The 24,114-nt window shown below is 37.6% G+C and overlaps 1 protein-coding gene across 6 annotated transcripts in view; it reads left to right on the forward strand.

The window, feature by feature from the left end:
* LOC135172797 (nephrin) overlaps positions 1–24,114 on the forward strand; it is a 115,691-nt gene that overhangs the window by 24,329 nt on the left and 67,248 nt on the right. Inside the window, exon 2 of one of the 6 annotated variants that reach the window (XM_064139175.1) lies at positions 23,769–23,830. The exons of the other annotated variants lie outside the window; for them this stretch is intronic. The gene's annotated coding sequence lies outside the window, so the exon portion shown is untranslated. The remainder of the gene's footprint in view (positions 1–23,768; positions 23,831–24,114) is intronic. 6 annotated transcript variants of the gene reach the window in all.

Genomic DNA, 24,114 nt, shown 5'->3' on the forward strand with positions numbered 1-24,114 from the left:
ATTTAAATTGAAAAGTTCAGGGATCGTCTGAGAATATTTACGGACAATTTCCGGTCATTTTTAATTGCTTTCTTAGTACGTAAACTCCCAGTTATTCAACAAGTTTTCTGGGAGAGTCCTTGTCCGCAAATATTTGATGAGAGTTGTGGAAAAAGCTAAAGGCCAAAGGAGTTGACTCTCCAAGTGACTCCAGGAGTGACAGAGCTTTCATGTTCTCGTACAAACCAAAGACAAAAATTTTTCTCAGGGTAGTGGAAAGTGGTGGTGGGGGGGAAAGGAGGGGTCGACTTTTCTCTGATGGACGATGGATCTTTCGTTCTTGTGGGTGGACACGTGACGGAGGATAAAGCGAGATTACTCGATTCATCAGAGCTGCTGGGATAGGGCACATACGGGAACAGCGCTGAAAAATTCAAATTTATTACGACCAGGGATGGAAGTTTGCCTCAGCTCTCCATCATCCTCAACGAAAAAACGAAGCATTTGTTTTCATAGAGTATCAGGATGAGTTTGAGACAAATTGCAGGCAACTTTGTTGTATAAGTATATAATGTAGGATGTGTGCGACTCAGGTACCAGTGGTTGGTGAGATTTTCCAACACATAATAGTAATTTCATTCAAATGGATACACTAATTAATGTCCAGGGTTAGAATTTCTTTGATATTTTTCTTGAAATTTGGTAGTTATTCGTATTGGAGAGCATATACTGAAAGAACAATTCCATTTATGTTATCGATAACGTCACTAAATTTTTTTAGACATACTAGCACTCAACAAAATGGTTCAATAACTATTAATGAATATTTATTTTTATCCAGATCATTAGTGTCATTAGGTAACAGTTATAATTGTTAGAAGCATTCTAGTGTTGAACTACATGAAATTTCAAATTCCATTCAAACAATCATTTGAATTGAAATTGTCTAATACCGATTTTCAAGAGTAAAAGCGATTTTGGATGGAATATCATTCCCTTAGAATCGTCCTCTGAACGTTATTCGTGTGTTACAAAATGGTTTCATACAAATAGTCCTCCGAGATTATCTCACACCTAACATCCACTCACCCACACAAATATCCCATAACGCACGCACGTTGAATAACCTATTACGTTATCAGGAATTAAGCTATTGAATCGCGTCACTAATGTGCACAAGGGGAAACGTGTGGATGAAGTTACCATGGAAGTTCCACCCAACGAACGGTAGAGATGAAGGCAGCCAATCTGTATTAGAAGCGAGGGGTTGGTATGTGAGTGTATATGCCGCAGGTGACACTAGGTGAATCCCACGTGAATAATCCCGCATAATGGATAATTCCTCACCTCTCAATTATACGCCCAAACGTCGATGTTTCACTCTACCATTCACTTCCCTTTTCTTCATACTCCAAACGCGTTTCATTATTCCAACGCTATTGTTTTCAATTTTTCAAGAAGACTAATGAATTTGTGACCATCTTTTCACTGACGGTTGTATTGATCCTCACTAATTGCTTTGCGACTGCAGTATTGTGCAATAATGATGAAAAAATTATTAATTGGGAAGGGGGAGGGGACAATTTGACTCTTGTACGTGTGGGTAGAAGCTGATCAAGAACTGGTAGTCTCACCAAATCCTGAAATATCAATTTTTTCATTATAAAATTTTCAATTCCAATCAAACAACTTTTTTTTTTTAAACTAAATACTCAAAAAACCCAAAATTCCCACACATTTTCCACTGCCTTTTAAAGCTGGTAAATTATATATTCATTAAAAACCCCTAAACCATAATATCAGTAATAGATCTTCACGATATTCTCCCTCTCTCTCTGAAACACATTAGTTTCATCGTAACGAAACCCAAAACACGAAATGCAACGACTAGACAACCGAAAAAAAAACCCCTCCAGATATAGGCAAAAAGTATCCATAAAAATGACGTCAGTGGGCTTAACGCATGAAATATACCCTCTCGCGCTGTTAATGGACTCTGTGTCGTTGTTGGTACTGCAATGCACGGTAGCACAAAGTGGCAACAAAACTCAGCCTTTCTCATTGCGCGTTAGCTCTGCACTTCTCTCTCTCTCGCTCTTCGTTTCGCATTCGTACACTGGAGTATTCAACCTGTTTGTCCGTGGTAATACGTGCATGTGTGTCACATATCTATATCCTGTGTGCTCTAGGGAGGTAATGGTTATACGTGGCAGCACCCGAGAGTCCGCGGCAGCTGGTGTTCACGTGCCACAGACTAATCTCGACAAAACGCTCTTCTGGAAAAACTATCTCTTCTTTCCTCATCTCTCACTCTTTTTTTTTCTCTGTCTCTGAGCTCCGGCCATTTCATAAAAAAAAAAAAAAAACATTATTTCTCCTCACTATTTTTTTACTCACATTTCCGTGTGATTGCAATGAGTGCACTAGTCATTCTCTACGTGGGGTCTTTACTCGTTTCCAATGAACGTCAAAAGCTTATCGATAATCTTTTCATCCTGGGGATTTCTCCCTGGTCTCTATTATATTCCTGTTCAGTCGCGTAACTTTCTTTATCCATTTCGAAAATTTACATTCCAATCTAGTGACTGGTTGAATCCGAGGGATACAATTGTCTATGACTCCCCGGTGAATATAATGCTGGGTCACATCATCCTCGATAATCGCGTTGGAGAGACTCACCTAGTGGTGTACCGAACACATGTACAGACGAGAGTAGATTAACTTCGTCAATGTGTGCAACGGCACGTGATTGTTCAGTCGGTTTTGCCCCTTCGTTTTAGTCCAAGTGGGGAGAGGGTAAATAATTTTGTTTTCTATTTGGGAATTTTGGTGAGTGGGCGATCGTTATTTGGATTTTTTCTTTTCAGAAATATGATATAATGGAAGGGTAAAATGGAATAAAAATCGCCAGAAAAAAAACGCAAAAATCCGGGTTTGAAAAAAGTCAAATTTTTACTGACTAATTCTCTCCGGATGTAAATGAAATTTTTATTTATCTGTATATGCTACCCCCAACATCAGAAAATTCCGTAGACACGGCCGAAAATTCCCAATAAATATTCAATAGTCTAATCTAAAAGATAAACTACTGGCTCGCAGCATCTTTCCAATTTTAACATCATAGTCTAGCCATTCCCCGACGAAGAGCCCTAGCACCTTTACCTCCATCCAGATGGCTCCTATGGCACGAGGCCTGTACGAATGACTCGTGCGGAGTTATACACATGCGGCACTAAACCGAGAGTGACCAGCTTGCCAGCAGGTGAGGATTCACCTGTCTCGCAGCTGGCAGACCATTTTTACAGCACAACCTGTAATGTCTTGTTATAATGAACGTAGGGGGATTACTAATGCGAATGATGGCCTATTTTGGTGAGCTTCACTGGCAGTACCAATCGTTAAATATTTAACGTATGTGTGGGAAAGGGTCATGGAAAATTGGTACATGTGTTGTGGGTCTCATCACGTGATGCATAAGTACTACAGCACTTCAACTAGGACCATCGGTGGAGTACTTAGTGCCTGCTGGATTTGGGTTTTACCGTTGGTGGAGGCATTGAAAATCAACCTCAGCCCATAGGCTTACGTAGGTTTACCTCCGTTTATTTGAGTATTCAAAGCCACACATGGACATATATATATATACATATACATGTATATCTCTGTCCTTATGCCCTTGCACCCAGCTGCGGTGATATTCATGACATAATCTTTGTACTTGCGGTGGACTGGGAGATTAGTCACTGTATCAGATTGATACGCTGGGAAAAAAGATCAACTGCGCTTAACGGAAAGAAATTTCTGATCAAAGTTTTGGTGATAGCACGAAAAAAGAGGCGTAAAAGTGGTGGTTAAGAATAAATTCAGAGCTGACACTGAAAATTTTATTGGCTCCAATGGAATTTTTTTCTCAAATTTGGTGAATATTTTCTAGACATCTCCAGTCTGGGGATTTACCAGAAATTTCGAGAAATTTGATTTTAAGAGCATTAGATTTTTGTGAGAAATAGAAGTTATTCAATTTCGCTAATACTCAGAGTTCAGTGGAAATTATAGGGTAATTATATTGCCTCGATAAAACCGGAATGTTATCTAATTCCTAGTAATTTTTTCCCCTGCACTTTCCCAGGAATAATTGCCGGTGTAACCAGAGATGGGCTGTATTATTCACGATCCATCACTGGAATCAGTAGTGTAATTAAAATGTCCCGAGGACACATTTAATTATAATAAGAGATAATAATGAATAAATGACTGAAGATAAATTAATAAAACGGGATAATTAATTTCACCATGTTTTGTGTTTCAGGTAAGCTGTGAACGATGAAATAATAAATATACCAAATATACCAGATAATACTCGAGGGAAATTTCTGTTAATTCGTAAGTACATAATCTTTCTAACAAGAGAGTAAATATAATTTTTTAAACCGCTAATGGTACCAAGGGATTACTACCTTGAATCAATGATATTCTCTCCATGAATAATCTCTCTCGAAAGAATAGCGATTCTTCCGCAACATGGTCCAAATACATCTTTAAAAAAGGATGTGTAAATTAATTGATTTCAATTATGAGAGAGTGGAATGCTGCAATTAGTCGAGAATCAATTAATAACGCCCTGGGCTTCCCTCCGTTGGGGCTTCGGGAAAGACCAAGGGAATACCCTCCGCTCGACTCCGTATACTTTCCTTTCTCTTTCTCCTTATCGCTCAGAATGCCAGTGAAAATCGATTAGCAATTATACACTGGGATGGCTTCCACTAACAAATGAATAATTGTGATGGTGCTACTGTTCAAACCGTTCATCTTGCTTTCGCCACTCGCCCAATAGTACGCCTCAGCAATTTACAAGCTCATGGAGAAAGAAAATCTAAAATATTTTCGTCAACATTTCCGTGATATTGAAAAATGAAATAATATAATATATATAATATATATTCACTTCTTTCTACTGTTTGCGGTTCATTTCACAAAAATGGATCGAAAGACCATCGGATACAGGGTGAAGAGAAATTTTCAATAAAAATTACCCTGACGTTCTACAGAACTTTCTCATGAGTCATAGTTTCCTCATTTCTATCTAGAAATTTGGTAAAAATTGAAATATGATGATCAAATTTTATTTTAGGAAAAATAAATTTCATCTGGGTAAAGAGGAAAATAACACTGTCGGTGGATTAAAAATTATCTAGTCCAGAATAAATATTAATCATCATATATTAATTATTATTAAATTTTCAAACTGAAATGAGGAATATTTTTTATCTAAAATTTATCTCCAGACACTTGACTGTACGAGCACATAATTTTTTCTCGCACATCTCTCTCCGTCTGTATGACTCTTCCTCTCTCCGTGTTTCGAAAATACCAGAAACATTTGTTTTTCATTTCAATATTTCTCCGTTGGTGTTCAGGCCCTTCTGCATTTCGCTCTTTCTCTCGTCTTTTTTTTTTTTTTTCGTTCTAGCAGAAGTGTCAAATGGCTTTCGGGAGTGGCCTATTTCCTGAACTCTTGCATAGACGCATACAAGTGTACACAACAGTGGCACGATCGTTCCTTTTCCTGGGTGGAGGCAATTCATGTGCCATTCTCATACCTCTCACACTCTACTTCCAACTGTTTTTTCCTGCATTTTGTAAAGGCTGAAAGTGCATGATAAATCCACTGTGCAAAATGGGACTTTGGTGTATTACTTTTTTCCTCTTGTGCAGTAAAACATAAGGAGAGAATACATTTTTTTGCTTTTGTGAATGATTGTACTACCTGCGTGTATGCGGAGCCCGTCGGGAAAACCTATTTCGTGGGGTTGCTTCCAGGGAATTTCGTGTACTCTGGTTACTTTATAATCTTCATTGATTAGATTCAACTGAGAAGTAATGGTAAATGTCTAGAATAGCGTCAGAGAAAGGGAGGGCGGATTTCACGTTTTGACTTTAGAAATGGGTTTATCTTATTCTGACGGGAAAAGTTAAAAGGGCTAATTCTAAATTTTATATTCCTAATACTTGTTGGAAACAAATTAAAGGATATCCAAGTACTTTAGATAATTTTCCTTTAACTAAAAACTATTGCAAGATTTTTTTTAGATTTCACCTATTTAAATACCAGATAAAAAGCATATAAAACTATTCATTCACGTTTGAGTACAATTCTCATAATCTTTCAATTCAGTGTCACGCAACTTAATTGACAAAATTTCATGGTGAGAGTAAAAATATTTAGATATACCTTGAAAAAACATTTTTTTCTCCATTTAAGGGACTAGTTTTTTTTTTGATAAATATTTAGAAAATTTTTATGGGGACTGACGCCGTAGTTGCGTAAAAACCTTAACAACGTAATAAAAAAAAACCGACCCTACAATTAAATTCAACTGTCCCTACCTATTCCCTCCCAATTTCCGGTTCGAATAAAAAAAAAAATCAACGTCGAAGCCCCTGATTACAGATCCCCCAGATAATGAACTCGTCACAAATCCGTTATCCGCACGAATAAATCATCCATGCGATATAAGTAGACAGCTAAGGGCACAGTATTACTGTAAACCAAGAAAATCAATGGCAGTTATACGAATTAATATGAACCGGTTCAGCCAATGGTATGTCGTAATAATGAGTGGCATATTTACCCCATCAGCCACACATTCCCGTTTCTCATAATTGAATCGTGGCTGCACCGAGAATCACCGCTGTAAGAAAAATAGTGGCATAATCGGTGTGACGAGTGACGCAAAGGAGATGAGTGAGATGCGTTGAACGTGAAAGCATCCCTGCTAGAGGTATCTCTCCGCTAACAAGTTTTTTTTTTTTTTTTCTGTCCCGTTCAAATTTTCCTCCTCGGTAGAGGAATCTGGGGCAGAGTCCGCTGGTATTTCTCCTCTCCCTCATTCCCCGGGACTCGAGTGATAGTACACGGGGATGCGAAAAAGAAAATACGGGACTAGGGGGATACAGATGAGGAACAAATAATAGGGAAATGTATAAATCATAATCAATTTGCTGGGTCTAGAATGCTAATGGTACGGACGATAAGTTATAAAGCCGGTGGTGAACGTGAAATTTATGAAAGAAGAGATTTTACCGAAGGGGAGGAAAGCGAATTTTCTGAATCTAGTAATCCGGGAAAATTGTGTTTTCACTTTACGAGGGACTGGAAAATCCTGCAGCCTGAGGTGCCAAAGAATTTTATAAAAAATTCTAGCGAATTCCATATTTTTCTTCTGCCTTGGAAAAATTACCGAACAATGGAAATATTGCTTTTGATTTCATGTTATATGAGGCATTATAAAAATAACTTATCATACCCCCGTAACCCCCGTATCATATTCCCGTAATTTTTTACCAAAAATTGAATGAATACGTATTAAAGACATTAATGTTTAGGATGCAAATAGGGAAATAAAAATGTGTGAATCATAATCAATTTGTTAGGTTGAGAATGCTAATGGTCCGTGACGATAAAGCTCCATTGGAGAACGTAAAATTTATGAAAGGGGATTTTACGGGGGGGTGGCAGGAGGAAAACGCTAGCTTTCTGTTTATAGTAACCGTGGCAATCCTGTCTGTTTCCACTTTACGAGACGACCAGCAAATCTTACCATTTGCCTCTCCCTCCTTCACCCCCTTCCCAGTCAGAGGGAGACGGGTAAGAGTGAAATGGGGGTGGGGGTGGCGGCGGGGGGCTTACTATACACAACGACATGCAGATTCAACTCTGGACCAAGGAGTTTAGCTGTGGAGCGCTGGTAGTACGGTTAAACTTCGCTTCCGCAAACTTCCAACTACCCCCAACCCCCCGTGCCTATAGTGGATACCCAACGTTTCCTGGCTTCTCTTTCACTATGTCTTTTGCTCCTGTGAACATCTCGGCTGAACCCCTGTCTCTCTGCTTTACACCCAGGCTACAGCTACAACTATGGTTCCCAATGTGGATTCATTTACCCGGAAAGTTACACGAGGTACATGCGTGCTGGAGAAATTTCATTTGATCTACCAAGCAACCTAACACGAATTGTACATTCTCCTTGTTTTACGTTAACGACATGCCTTGACTTCAGGTGGATAGGATATGAGGAATCGAGAGGAGGAGGAGGAGTGGGTGGGGGAGCTATTGTTATTTGGAATGGGGTTGATTTTTTAAAGCGATGAATACGTTTCCTGAAGATAAATATATTATTTTTAATTCATTAAAAATTCATTAAAAATTAAAAATAATAAATTTATCTTCAGGGGACGTATTCATCGCTTATAATAATCAATATTCAAGTAATCCACAGTAACACATAATTTTCCGAGGATTTTTATTGGAAAGAACCAGAAGGAAATTTCAACGTTGAGTGAATTCTCAGGTTCATCACCGAATAAAGTACGAAATTGTCGCGTAATTTTTACCCGAAGAAATAAAATTTATAGGTCATTCTCGATTCATTGCATTCTTGACAAGTGAAAATTCTTGAACGTTCAATAATTTTTTATGAAACTCGTGATTTATCTATTCATTTTGTTCCGTAAAATTTCTCGATCGTTGGAGAGAAATTACCGAAAGACCTAACACCGGAATCATCAGACAGGTGGTTAAATTTTACGGAAAGAATGTTAGAATTTACGTTACGACTCATAAAATTTCAATTCCATTTTAAAAAAGTAATATCCACATTTTTTTTATGGTAATTTTTATTGAATTAAAAATAATATATAATTTTTTACATGAGTTTATTCTTCATAACGTCGACAAAAAAAATTTTTTTCAATTCACTGGTAGCCACGAAATATCAGTATACCTCCCTCTCTCCCTCCTCCCCCACCTCCCACAATAAAAGACATCATTTTGTCTGATTGACTTATCGTCTTTTATTTTCACCAGTGAATTATGAATAACACGAGACACGCGTATATTTATTATCGGTAACGCCCGCGATACGCCTCTAGTATTCTCTCCCCATCTACCCCCCTGGGGGATATTTTTCACGAAAGGGGGGGGGGAGAGAGAGACACGTAACACATGGCCCATTTGCTCTAGTTCTCCATGATTTTTTCAATAACATTATGTCACAAGAGCTTTACCAATATAACAATATATCCTCGGGGCAGAACAGGTAATGATAAGGATGCGGTAATGCTTGAGTTGGCATTTGTGGGCTGAATGGAGACCATATAAATATTCCTTCGTAATATAATACAGAATGTAAACCGACACTGGGAAATAAAGAACAGAGCGAGGGGTGACGGCTTGGGTCTGCACGAGGCAGTGAAAGACATAAATATTGGCTGCACACGCGTCCGAGAAATGGAGAAATGAAACGAATGGTATAAAGGGTAGCCGTTGGTGAAATGTATTTTATCGGTAGGGAGGGGAAAAAAAAAGAAGGATATAGAGGGGAAGAGGTGGAGGAATGAACTGACAGGATGTGTACACGAGAGGAAAAACGATATGCCGAGGGTGTACATCCGAGGGTCACCTCATGACACGTCGATCGGTCAAGTTTACTCGTGCACACGTCCTCGGATTAAGTATCAATGAAGTTTCTTTTTTCCTTCGTCGCTCTTCTTATTTCTTACGGTGTATGACTCGAGGGCAGGCCTGTGAATAAACTGATAAAACTTGTAGGTTCGAGATATCTTAATTTAGGATGTCGAATGGTATCATCTGGAGGAATATCAGTATTTAGGGGAGATCGAGAGAATATTTTTTGTCATGAAATTAATGAATTTAGGGTAGAAGAGAAATGATCGGCTTTTGAAATTTAAAGTAAACTTTCTACTGTCCCCTATGTATCACAAACTTGGTTCGTATCGATCTGGTCCAATGTAGAATTTGAACAACATTTCCCTGACAAAGTACTGAGCTCTGTACACCCGCACCTCCTTCAATAATTGATCAACTTGTTAAACCCCATATCCTTGGTATCTGCCGAGATCGTTGAACATTTATAGGGGCAATTATGGGAATAGGTCTTCTGTGATTTGGCGGAATTCATCCATTAGGTTCCTCGTATCTCCCTCGTGGAATTTAATTCCCTTATGTATTAGCTAGGAGACAGGATCCACATACGGCAATGCATGACTATATTGCATGGTCTCAGATGATTTGTTTGAAATTGCAACTGATCGCATTGAGCTAGGGCTTGCCAGGCTATTTTAAGGGAATATCTATCTACCTCTATTGTTTGATTAGTGAATAATGATACTGCAGTATTATTAATTACATTGTATAAGGCTAATTGACGATTTACCTAATATCGAAATTGCGGGGATAATCCCATTCAGAGATTTTGAATTTATTCATTGAGCTATAATGACAACGAAATACTGTTTATTGCCATAATAATCAATAACGAAATGCGAATGCTTCTTGGATAATTAATGATATGGACATTTGATATGATTCGTCCATTTATCTCCAATTTGACTAAAAAATATAATATTTCACGAATTTCGTATCGATAATTTTCGCTCTTTTGTTCTTCTTATATCGAGATATTTGCCACGAACAAAAAGGTTAATTTTATCCCGCAGTGTTGGACTAACATACACTATCTCTGAATTATAAAGCTCCAAGGAGGGTTTTATTCAACGATAAAGACTTCAGCATGAGGTAAAAATAAAGTGAATAATGAAACAAGGAGAAACTACATTTTATAATGAAATGTTTGCTCGTGTAGTTTAATTAAGCAATTATAAAGATTACTCATCAGACTAAAAACCATGTAGACAGAATTTTTTGTCAAATCGATGGTAGAAACCATTAACGTGTGAATGAATGAAAGAAAAATAAGTGAGAATTGTTGGAATAATATTTAACTTGTAACAAAGGGTTTGGTAAGTGGTAGCAAGTGTTAGAATGCAGATCGTTTTATCAGGGAAGAGAGAAACAGCTGGAGAAAGAGAGTGGTGGGTTTGCCTCGAGGGGTGTTGGCGTTGTTTCCAACAACGGACAGCTTTAACGAGGTCCATCCCTCACCACTCCAAATGTCTAGCACCTTGGTTCTTGTGGCTAAGCTCTTTTATAATGGCTTCGATGCTAACTTTAACCAATTAAGAATTTTTGTTGAAAATGCATTAGTGAAGCGAGCGTATTTGCATGTTTACTCAATTTTAGATTTTACCGAGGGCGACAATTTTTACATGATTAATTATGCCATTATTGCTTTTATTAATTTTCTCATGTTTTGTGGGGCGACTTGAAAGGGAAATTCTTTGATTAAAGAATTGTCTGAGGGGCTGGGAACCTGCGATGGAGTGCAACATTTAACATTGCAAACAATAAAAATTCATGAGTCGATAATGTCATCGATTCGGAACAACCCGAAGCAATATTTTTCATTTCCAACGTATAAATACGACTGACAGTCGCAAAATTCAACAAATTCAACGGATAGTGTCAACGTTTCCGGGTGAATTTTTGGGTGCTCGGTGGACGTAAACCCCTCCCGATGTACCACACCCTCTCAACATTCGTCATCCCGTACGCCTGTCACGGAATACAGTCCGACACCTGGGGGCTGCGCAAGAGGACTCCACATATATACAAGCCTATATGCCCTCCAGAAACAGCGAGGCGGGACCAGGAGGATGAGGATGAGGAGGGGGACTTTGAGTATAGGGTAGTTCGTGCGGGAATGAGAAGAGTTGCACACTGTAGGTTTCCCACAGTCTCTCTATTCTCAACATTGCTAGCACGTACTCGGAGTGGGAGGGCTCGTCAGTGTCCCTCGCACCCTTGAGAAACTCATATCCAACAGGGTACTAGACTAATCTTATCGCAAAGCCGGTAATGAGAGCAGTGGGGAAAAATATTCGTGAAGTAAGAAGGAGATAAGGAAAAATTCACGAAAAAGAATTTTCAATGGGGGATAACACGAGAGAGTCTGTGATTTTTAGAGAGATTTGTGGGAAATAATTTTTTCGCTTTTGAGGCGACTTCAGAATTAGAAACATTTTTCTTTCCTCTACCCGTCTCCGAAATTCACTTTTCGAAACGATTTATGGAGTTTAGAGTGGGAGAATTATGCATAGAAGCTACTTGAAATTTTTTGAACTCTTACTTTCCATTGACTTTTTCCACTTAAGGGGAAATGGAACTTGTTGGTCGGCCTGAAGATAAAAAATTATTTCTCCTATACTTATTATTTTTCTATGAAACTATTTTTACGGGTCAATAATTGCTTTATTGAGTTAATGGAAGAATTTAACTTGTTTTCTGGAAAAGTGAGTCAAAATGTTCTCATGGTGTTCATGAAGACAAGTCAATCAAATCCATTAAAATCAATAGAATTTATTTTTAAATTCCTGCTGAATGTAAAATTCTCTCTCTATTTTCAATCCTTTTCCCTTCCATGCCCGAAAAAAAAACTCCAAATCCCATCCTCCAGCTACCTCCACCAACCCCCGAAAATCTCAATTCATAAACTTGAAAAAAGAAACCACAAAGACACTGCAGTACTCATGTAAAAACTCGCAAGTATCAATAACAACAAAAACAACTCGAATACAAAGAATAAAAGTGTTCTGGTGACCGCGTTGCGGTCAATACTTCAGCATGAGTGGTATCGATTATATTCACACACTTCAGTCAAGATATTCCCACGGGATGACGTGAAAACTCGTGCAAGTCCTTCGGTATTTTGGAGAACTCCTTCCTTGAAACTTTCCAATGCATACGCCACTCCTCCCACCTCACCGCCCCTTCAGGTGTGCCAATAAACGAGCAAAACCCGTCAACCGGATGAGTAAAATGCCGTAAAGTTCTTCGTCGAGATTCATGGAGGACGACGAGTCCTTGACTATGTTTAAAAAGCCCGAGGTTGTAAATGTACTGAGGAATGGGTGAGGAATACACACACTTCGTAGCTCAGAGCCACCAGGTTGAATCAAAACTATATTACGTACATGCGCATACGTAATGCCCATATTATTCTATGAAAATCTGTCGGATTTAGGGAAATCCGGGTGTTTCGCACGTTTGGAAAATTCAACACCAATTTTTCATCACAATTTTCCACGTAACATTCAACTGAAAATTCAGTTTAGTTCTGTCAAAAAAAAAGAACTAGGTAATACACGAATGAAAGGATGAAAAAAGTGTTTGGGGTCTAAGGTTCACCTGGTGAACACAAAGGAACGAATATTACGTAGATACACACACATAATACACCCATTATTCCAAGAAACTCTGGAAATCAGGAAAATTCAGGGGGGAATATATTCTAGAGTTTTTCATCGGCTGAGTATTCAACATTTCTCATTGGATATTCACGTGTTGAATAAAAATTTAGACAATACATATTCTTTTCAAACACCAAATCTGTTGACATAAACAGAACGGTGTGAAAATATAAAAAAACAATTTTGAATACAAAGTTTAATTTTATTCAAACGCTTTGTTAAACAAAATGATCTGGTTAGGCAAATTCGTGAAAAATATGAGTTCAATACACCACCAAAAAAACAGTGAACAGCTCATGAGATATATTTTTCCCAGCAGTATGCGTAAATTGTTTTTAGATATCTCTCCCCCTTATAATTTATAAATTCTCCCAGTGGAAAAAAAAAAATGTAGGTAGCTCATCCACAAAGGAATGGCTGAAGAAAACACACGGCTGGCATCTAAGAAACACCAGCATGCCACAAAGGAGGGAATACAACGTACATACACATGCATAATCCACATATTATATTCTCCCCCAGAATGAAGAAGAGCAATGAAGGAGTGAAAGAGGATGAAAAAGGAGCACAAGAGAACGATCACAGCAGTCTTATACAGCTACAACACTGTTGTCTGGGTAGAGGAACACGCGTGGCTCCTTGGTACTTTCCCGTTCTGATTGGACGCTGGCTCGTGGCTGGCGCTCGACCATTCACCGGAAACCCAACAGCGCCCAAGCCTTCATCAACGAACTATACAAAACTCTTGGACCCTTCTCCCACCAACTTACCTTTACCAAGTTGATCAATTCACTCTCCTTGTTCATTTCTCGCTCTGTCTTTATTCACCTATCATCTCTTGGCAATGTCCTGCAGCGGATCCTGCGCAACCTCACGCGCGCCTCATTGCTCTTTTCCTCTACACCATGAGCTACTCTTTCTTGTATCCACCAGAAAACCCGTTCTACCTGTTCCAACTCATCTAACCGTGGACTTATTTCGCACAGGTTTATCTTCAATGTCGTGCTGAAGATGGACTCAAAATTCTCGAGGCTTTGGATGGTTTGTTTAAGGATTTTTCGTTCTGTTTGGAATTGGGGGATTTTTTTTTTTTGACAGAGTTGATGGATAGGTTGAGGAGAGAAAGGGAATTTCGTGAAGAAGAAGAAAGTTTCGTTAATCGAGGGCATGGAGAGGTATTTTTCAGACAAAAAAAATTACTCTTGAAATGAATTCAAGGAATCGTTGGATTTAATTGCGAATTAATCATCTTAGAAATTTAATTCTATATTGTACATCATTGGTTCTATAAAAGTATATCGTGATTCATCGTTTCCTCATATTCATCTTGAAATTTAGTAAAATTCAATACATGAAAACTAATATATATTCTATTTTCATAAAATTTTATTCTGATTCACATTTATCGTGATAAAATACTTTTAGAAAGAGGTCGAATAATTTTTATCTACAATTTCTCTCTCTCTCTGTGGTATTTTTTTCCAGTCGTTATGAATGTTAACTTTCATCCACATTTAGATATAAGCGAAACGTTACATATCAACTTCTTTTATTTTTATTTTTACCAAAATTCGTTGCAAGTCAGTTGCGAACCTGCAACTGGCGATCGCCCGAAGGCCCTCAGCCAGATATTTACAGAGGTAGTGTGTATCTTTTATCACACGAATGCAGCATAAAGTCGTGCGATGATATAAAGAAAATCAATCTATAAATAGATATTATTAAATTTTATTTTACGTCAGAGAAATTTTTTCGATAGGGTAAAATTTACTGTGCAAAATGACCGAACGATGGGGTATTATAAACTTTGATAGAACGATGACATAATTTCCATGAAAAATATCTCTCCATGTTATAATCACAATTCAAGATAAGATTTCACTTCCACGAGCACACACTATAGCTCCTGAAATCCCTCCCAATGTCTGAAAATTTCTCTATTTGAATTAATTCCAATGCACACTGTCGTATCATCTCAAAAGAACCTCACGCGCAGATTCAGATTGTTCCCATGGCCCGGGGTGAAGCCATCGTTTGCAAATGGAGAATGAAATAATCAACTCTTAGGTAGAAAGCCAAAATTGTGCTACGTAAGGTTAAACATTAAACGGAAACTGGTGGTTTCCACCAATTTTGTAGGTGATACAGTGTACGGAAGTAGAAATATGTAGCGCTAGAGGTGGAGCTACTGGAGTTTCTCTCGGTGCGTTAACTTTTCGGTATATACACAGGTATATGTGCCGTATGTGAGCCTCATACTATATGTTCATTATGCGGAAGCGATCGAAGACTAGTCCGTCGTTTGCTACGGATGAATAAATTATCGACATGGGGGGCTAAGAGTATACTGAACAGTCGAGAAGCTCGCGGATCATCGATCCAGATATATTCCACCTGAATATTCCATTGAATTTTCCCTCGAGGTAAATCCATATCCATTGCATATATGGATGTTCACTAATTGGAATTGGAGGTATTGAAATTTCTGGGGAAAAACCACTCTCAGTTGAGCTGTTTGTGGATAATGTAATTCGATATTTGTCTTCAGCTGATTCTTTTCAACTCTTTTTAACCGAATGTTAACCAATAGTTCACTGGGAATGAGGCAGGAGCTTTAGATGAATTTCAAAATGTTCAAAATTTCACCAAAAAATTTAGTACCCTGAATTTCGCTTGATTGTTCTATTAAAATCAATCACAATGTCCATTATCTGCTGGTAAATTTAAATAACAAAAAAGCTTCGTTCATCTCTACCAAACATTTTGTAGTATAAAAAAAATTCATAACTATTTTTCATTAACGTTCAATGGATTTCAACAACGTTCGCGAAATTGTGTAAAAATTTTCTATTTTTAATCCTCCAATACCCCACCTCGTTCACAACTCAAAATGAATTTTCATCCAGCCCCATATCGCGAGAACAAATTAAACTCTCCCCCCCCCCATAGTCACCTAAACATTCCACTCATTGGACCATGAATACGTCAGTGGTTATCAGAAGCGCATGAATCAATTGCGAGTATTTCAGGGTTGTTCATAGTTGAGGCTTGCCAGCAAGCACTGGCCTACTCCCCGGGGGTGTTACAATGGGTAACACCCGAGAGCGGATGAGTCCCAGTGATTTTCATCACAAAAAGCCCCGAGAGTCAAATTGAAGCGGGGGTTGTCTGCTATTAGTCGACTTGTTCATACACTATCCTACATACCTGGATACACATGTTTCCCTTTTATGCATCCGTCCAATCCATGTCGTACCCCTCTCATCAACTGAAATTCTCTCTATTAACCCGGAATTATCAGTTCAATAAATCAACCGGGGAAAATTGCTCTCCATTTTTTCATTAAAAAAATTATTTTCCTCTGATATGATGATCAAATTGATGTTGTCAGCGGTGAACCCGGAGCAAACATTCTTCTGACCTTTAAAATACTCCAAAATGTTTCAAAATTAATTTATTCAAATCATGAAAAAATGTTAAATCCTCTAATCTCATTTAATTAATAAATGAAAAGTGGTTTATTCTCCAAAACAGAAAAGTACACTATGGAATAAATTATTCCTTCATTTGCAAAGAAACTGCAAATTTCAATTATTATCCATTAATATTCTTTCATTTTATTTTTTAAATTGAGATATAACAATTTGAACAAATTAAAAATACTGGAAAATCCACAATAAAAATAATTTTCGTCTATAATCATGTTAATAAACTCGAATAGTTCTCAACGTTATAACTGCAGTGTTCCAATTTCAAGATTCACTAGAGAGTTACCACGAAAATGAAAATGTCGAAGGTTACGAGGGACCGATGGAAATATGCAGAGGAAAAGAGAAAGAGAGAGAGCGAGCGCTTTGTAAAGCGGCCGGGATAAACCGTTGAACGATAGCTGGAGTCAGCAATGCATAATTAACTATTGATCAGGGCGGTGGCTCAACTGTTTGAGAATATACATTCCCTCCACCTGTTGCCGGACATTGTTTCAGTCGATTCGGCCCCATGAACTTCGTCGATATCAACTCTTATTTATGCACCGGTTGAACATAAAATTCCTCATCAAAAATTCCACTGAATACAATCCGCGAATTGTTTCAGGTAAACCGGATGGGATGTGTGGTATTTCAACCTGTTATGCCCCCCCCCCTGTAATCAACCTGTTCACTGTCCTTCCACTGTGAGCATGTAATAATTCATAATGGGAGCCTGCGTGTGCTCCAAAAACTAATGTCTGATATTCAGAATAATTTTTTCATTGCCACGGGACATTTTTTTAATTTTCACTACGAGCAATATTTGATAAAAATTATTCTACCGTTCGCATAGTTCATTTTTAATAACTCATTTATATTCGAAAACTTGACAATAATTCATATACGATGATTAAATTTTCCTGTACGCCAGAAAAATTATATCCTGATGAAATTAATAATTAAAATGGCGGTGCTGTAAAAAAAAATTAGTACTCGCAAATCAGACGAATCAGTTCTCTCTTTATAGACATCCTGACCTTGCGACAAACAATATTAATCACACCAAATAATTAACGAAGATGCAAAATTGCTGATTCATCCGTTGAACTGATGGTTCAATGGATGATTGCAATCAAACGCATAAAAAATTAATTACACCACGAGGGGGAATAACATTAGCGACATTAAAATGACTTTTGCATATACGCTGTTGTATAATAAAACTGAAAGGTAACCACAAATTAAGCGTTCCGGTCGACGAAACAAATCTCATCTCGCGCTCGTGGTACCGCAACGAGGTAGTAAGCAAATTCCTTGGGTTTGGCGTTGAGGGTGTGTGCGCTGTAATCGTTGAAAACGAATTCAACGGAAGCTGTTCTAACCTCGGTTCTAACCGACAAATCACTTCTCCGGAGGGTTCTACACTTGTCTTGGGCTTGTTTTGTGTTATTCAGAGTCAAATAAAGGGGATAATACATATTGCTGTGTAATTTGAGATAAAAATAGTCGTTATTCACCGTGAAAATCAGGGAGCAACTTATTGTGCAATTTATTGTGATTAATGTTCGTGTTCACGTTCATTTGGACATGTAGAATACGGCCAATTGGCGAACGGTTAAAGGAAATTGGAATTTCTAAGTGGGGATATGATGCACTGAGAAGAATATTTTTTCTTGTGCTTTAATTTTACTTCTGAAGATTGTATTCTTTTGTGCCATCACAAAGAAGTATTTTTACATTCAATTGTACTTGACTTCACCATGAATTTTCATACGGAAAAATTTTCTACGATATTCTCAATAATGTTCTTTAACATTTGCTCTGCTGGTATTGACGGTTCACCACAATGAACCCCTAATGGAAACTCTGATTTAAGTTATGCTACGTATTCCTCGCTGGAGTTAGAGAATTATATAGAGAAGCACTGGAAGTTAAATAACACAGAGAGAGACTTCAAAACAAGGTCAATTCGTTGTGTCACTTGATCTCACATTTGAACCTATCTCTGTGGAACGCCCCTTTCGTCTTTCTAACTCGATTCGCTTTCAGTGACTGCAGGTCAATTTTCGTTGATTGGAATTGAAAGTCTGATTGAATTCTATCATTTCTGGAGTAATTCTATGACGTAATTACGAATTATTTGAATATATGCATTTTAAATAGACATTGAGGTGCGTAAAATATCTTCACGTTCGGTCAATTATCATGCGCTAAAGGAAACATCAAATTTCTGGGAATCTTTCAGCAAATTTTCACAGCGATTCGGGAAAAATTTCAGGATTAACGTAATGAGATTTTCAGTGTCAATTTTGTTATTTTTTCCTGGTCACTACTTTACGCTTTCTACCCTGTGCTAATACAGGAAATATATTCCTCTTGGAAATTTCTCTCCGTGGTTAACACTAGATTTTTTAGCAGTCGGAGGATTGTAATTTTTCCAGCAGTCGTATGAGAATTCCTCGCGTGTGTCTTCCTCGAAAACCAAGGGAAATATATCACTCATACTTATTCCGACCAAGACGTCCATTTGTGCAAATATTCCCAGTCTTCACATGAAAGACAAATATTACTACCATATTTCGTGACCCGCGTGTTTGTTTATTAAACCAGGGATAGACGTAATTCTCTGGATGATATACTTTCACCACGTCCTGGGGGTGACATAACGAGCGTAACGCTCGCAGACGTTACAACTGACATAAAAATAGGTACATTATCAGGCTAATAAAAGCTGTAAGCATTTTCCTCCCACGACGATTACACATCCCGTCCCGTTTTTCATTATGCATGAGAGAAATTACGAATCCAGGGGGAAATATTGTATTCCAAAAAATATCTATGAGATATATAGCTCCTAGCTATTTTTACATGTACTTAAAAAATTTGGAAACTATAGGAAATTTGTTCAGGCGATATCTTTTCATTTGAATTTTAGCTAATGAAAACAAATTGAATATTTTTTTATAATGTTTCTGTTCAGAAGATAATCCATAATTTTTTCGAATATTTTTCGAAAATACATAACAATGAAATTCTCAACGCATCAGGTTGACATTAATTATTTTCCCCGTGATTTGCATCATCAATTTCACCATGTGGGCGTAGGCAACATGATGATTGTTATGTGCTAATTTGATTCGTACCATTGATCTAAAGCTGTCAATTGACCCACTCGTTGGGTGATGGAGACCGACGAGAGTTGAATATAGTGGATGGTCGTAGGTCGCACATCAAAGCACAAGACCATTCACGGGTTCATCGACAATTAATGGTGATAAGGATTTTGATAAATAAATCCAGAAATTAATTTCTTTAAAAAAATGGTATCTGCAAGTGTCAAAGACTCCTATTGTTCATTTATAAACACAAAAAAAAATGTAATTTACAAAATACAACCGAAAGAAACTAACTACCATCAATTAAATATAAAACAATAGAATTTTGAAATTCCCACATTGAAAATTCCCACGCAGGTGTTCCCTAAATTCCCAAAATGCTCAAATGACGTAATCACGATTGTTCCATCGATTCAACCCAGTGAATAACGTCTTCCTTCTAAGTAAGAGAGTTATAACGCCAACGAAGACCCGAAAAGATCCAGAGATTACCGAAAGTTGCGTCTCGCAAAGGCTCCATAGAATGGGAGAAAAAAAAAGAAAAAAAAACATTCGATTGTCGCCCAGATGTTTCTTTGCGGGAGACTGAAGGGGCGATGATATACGCTGGTTCTTATTTCTGTTAAACCCGACACAGAGAGTTCCCTGGTGGGACAAGTGCATGGACAGCATTAAACCCATGCAGCGCTCTAAACTGCTCCGCCATATTTTGTCAGCATATGTACAACAGTCGTCTCCGTATGCGTTTCTGTAAAAAGTAGGGGTGAGAGAGTTTTATTACAGATTTATGGTGACATAATATCTGCCAGGATCATTTATGATCAGTTAATCATTTGAATAGAATAATTAGAACATTTTTATTTCAATTATTCCCACTCATTTGATTTGAACTTAATTATCATTGGGATAAATAGAAAAATCAAGACTTGAAGAATATTTGGGAGGTGATTTATTTAAATTCGATAAATTAATTTATTACGTTATTTGTACTGCACCAGGAAAATTGAGAAGGAAAAAATTCATTTGATTTTTTTCTCTTGTTGTGCACATCGCGCATTCCAAATCAATACGAAACAACAACATTCATGAATCTCGGCGTTATGTACCCCACCATCGACTTTTTATAGTTCCACACATATTTATCTCCCCAGATACATAACTCTTCTTACATGTTAGTTCTTGGGACTAAACTTACCCTGGAAGTTGGCTTACGCTGAGTTTGTACCTCGCGTAAGTTGTACTAGAATTTATGTCAGCCAAACTCGTTTTACAAGTGGCAGATCTAGCTCCGTTGCTTTCAGCTCCCTCACGATGTTATAAAATCTCGGTTTTAAAGGATGAAATGATGAAGCAAGAAAATTCATCCGCTCTTGCACTCATCGATTAACCAGGAAAACTCCAAGAAGAATCTAATATTTCAAGGGAATTAATTTTTTCTTTTTTTTGGCGGATGAGAGAAAAAAAAACTCAAGAGTTCTTTCATACGGGGGAGAGATGTTTAGGAGAGCTCTCGACCCCCAGGGCCTCGTGGGTAACTCTTGGACGGCCTCCTAGCGTGTGATTCCTTCAAATTTAACACTTTAAAGTAACGCTTGGAAAGAGATTGAATTCTTAGGCGAGTCTTTATCCTGGAGAGGACGATAAAACGACGATTGATTGAACTGATCTTAAAAGTGCTTTTGAAGGAGGTGATTTTTAGATATTTCACTGAATAAATGGTCTGAAATTGATAGTATTCGGTAGTTGTTCTATCGAAATTTTCATTTCCAATGATAGGATAGTTTTATTCAACGAAGTTGTAATAATCATTTCAGGAAAAAATTTTCTCGATTTTTTCTTCCAACTTCTGTAATGATTTACGAAGCTTTTGAGAGTTCAGGGAATAATTTTTCAATAAATACGTTCGCTAAAATTCTATTTTCATTTATCCTCATAATCTTCATCTGGGTACGAAAAAGTGAATGTCCCGTGATGTGTATCAGTGTGGGAAATTTTACTGTACCGGAAAAATCGTTAAAAAACCTCCACAAACAGGTTATTTTTTTCATCAAATCCCATTTCCCATCTACGAGTACTTTTCATACCGTAAAATTTGCCACAATTTATTTCCAGAGGATTTTATCCAACTTTTCTCTCCATGCAGCTCATGGGAAGAGATTGAATTTTCAAAAAACTTTTCATCCTAAAGGGGACGATAAAACGACGATTGATTAAACTCACTCTAGAAATGGTACTGAGGAGTGATGTTGGATAATGGAAAACCTGTTCAGCTGGCTCTTGAACAATACCGTATCCGTATGAGGGATGCCATCTAATTGGAGAGCGACCGCTTGGCATTTCTTTTCACACTAGCGTCTACTTACGCCCGTTGTACGCCAAGTTGGTTGAAAAACTTGACGCTTTCTCGTGTGTCTGGACATTTCAAATGTGGATGAAAATTTTAGCTTCACTGAGGGCGACAAAAACACCTGAAAAATCACCTGCATAACAACCTTTTTTCGGGATCCCTGTTGTTTCCAGTGGACAATAGCTGTTGAGATTTACAATAATTACAAGTGGCGACGTCTCCACACATTTTTATTTGTCTGAGTGTTCTCTTTGTTCCATGTGGAGAGAAAAGTCAGAGAATTTTTACGTGGAAATTTCAAAAAATCTAATTTTGTAGGGAACATGATGGGCGATGGGAAATTCCTAATGTTTCCACGAGTTAATTGAATTTTTCCCACAATTTTTTACAAAATTCTCGACTAACTTAACGTACCGAGAAAATTTCTGCTGACAACTTTTGAATTTCTCTCGTTCTTTATTTTTATTCCGGTTAAAATAGTTCTCCAGCTTGCGCCTCATTTCTTGTACCGCATACTAGAATTTCTCCCTTATTTTTCTATTCGCGTACGTCATTTCGACGAGTAAAATTTTTTTCGTTGATCTTGTCTCTGTTGATCTTCTATGCTGGAAGTCTTTAATGAATTGGTGGAATATCAACATTGAGCAACGGCGACGGGGCGGGAGAGGAGAATGACCGCGAGGGAAAACTCGAACAATGGAAATGACGCCTCGATTATTCGAGCGTGTGTATTCTAACGGTAGATTGTGTTTTCGCGGGAGAATTCCCATTTCATTGTTTGCATTATATTCTGACTGTATGAATTATATCACAAAGTAGAGGCTGGATTTATTACTTTGGTCCCTTGAGTCATTCAAACCTTGGAGAAAAAAAAATTGAGGATTCGTTTTTCTTTGATTGGTTTTGGAGTTGGATTTTTTTTTATTCTCAAATCTTTTCCTGAAAATTCCAGGTGAATAATTAGTCCCATGTACGGACGGAATAAGTGGCCATAAATTTTTTTCGAGTTTCATAAGTAACCATTCCAATCATCCTCACCCCCATTTGAAATAAAAAATTGTATGATCGATAAAAAAAATGACAAATGATTAATGAACGCCTGGCAATTGCTACATTCCCTCGAATGATGGATAAATAAAACATAGAATTGTCGGAGTGCCTTCTCATCTCCCCGGATTTCCAAATTCATTACTCTTTTGCGGTTCATTCGATTCGACCTTATCTCAATAAAATATCCAACCCTCGTGAGGGAGCTTGACAGGACCCTTGGAATTCGCTTGGAAATCGTGATGGAAAATGACAGTGCCAAAAGTGCCCAGCGTGAAGCTCACGTCGTTCATTATTCATTCACCAAGTGCTACCGTATTTCCTCTTCAATCTCTCCAGGGACATCTTTTAAACTGACATTGAAAGTCACTCTGTTAAAGGAAACTCCTTTTTACAAACTCTTAATTGAGAAAAGAAAGCAGCTTTTAATCGAAATAATGTTGAAATTTCTGACGTTCCATTTATTCTTTGGAAACAGTTAATTAAACTCAAGTGACATGTCAGTTAATGCTGGAACATTTTAACCTGATAGAGTGGTTACATCATCTCGTGGGGAAGAATTCCCAGAGCGAGACAATTTTTATAACCGAGAGTTAATAAATTAATCACCTAAACTAATGGATGATTTTTTTTTTGTTTCAGGTAAGCTCTCAAGAATTATTTTATCTACTTTGAGAGGATGACGTAGGGCAACTTGAGCGAATGTGAGTTTTATTTCTTAATTATTAATCGGACTTAATTCTTGATCAGAAATAGTTTAAATCATTTTGCTCCCGCCGAACACTGCGAAATCCCTACCGTGGTTCATTTCTCGTCATATATTTTTTTGTCAAACAAATTGAGCATTTGTTGACTTTTGAAAATTGACACGTAAAATAAATAGCGAACGAAACTTGAGGTGCAAACAGAACTGCTGCGCCTGTATGAAGTTTCGGAGTTCTGTTTTCCCTTGGAATAATTATATTTTATTCACGAATAATTACACTTG

The sequence above is a fragment of the Diachasmimorpha longicaudata genome, chromosome 2 (assembly GCF_034640455.1).
Source record: "Diachasmimorpha longicaudata isolate KC_UGA_2023 chromosome 2, iyDiaLong2, whole genome shotgun sequence".
Classification (NCBI taxonomy): domain Eukaryota; kingdom Metazoa; phylum Arthropoda; class Insecta; order Hymenoptera; family Braconidae; genus Diachasmimorpha; species Diachasmimorpha longicaudata.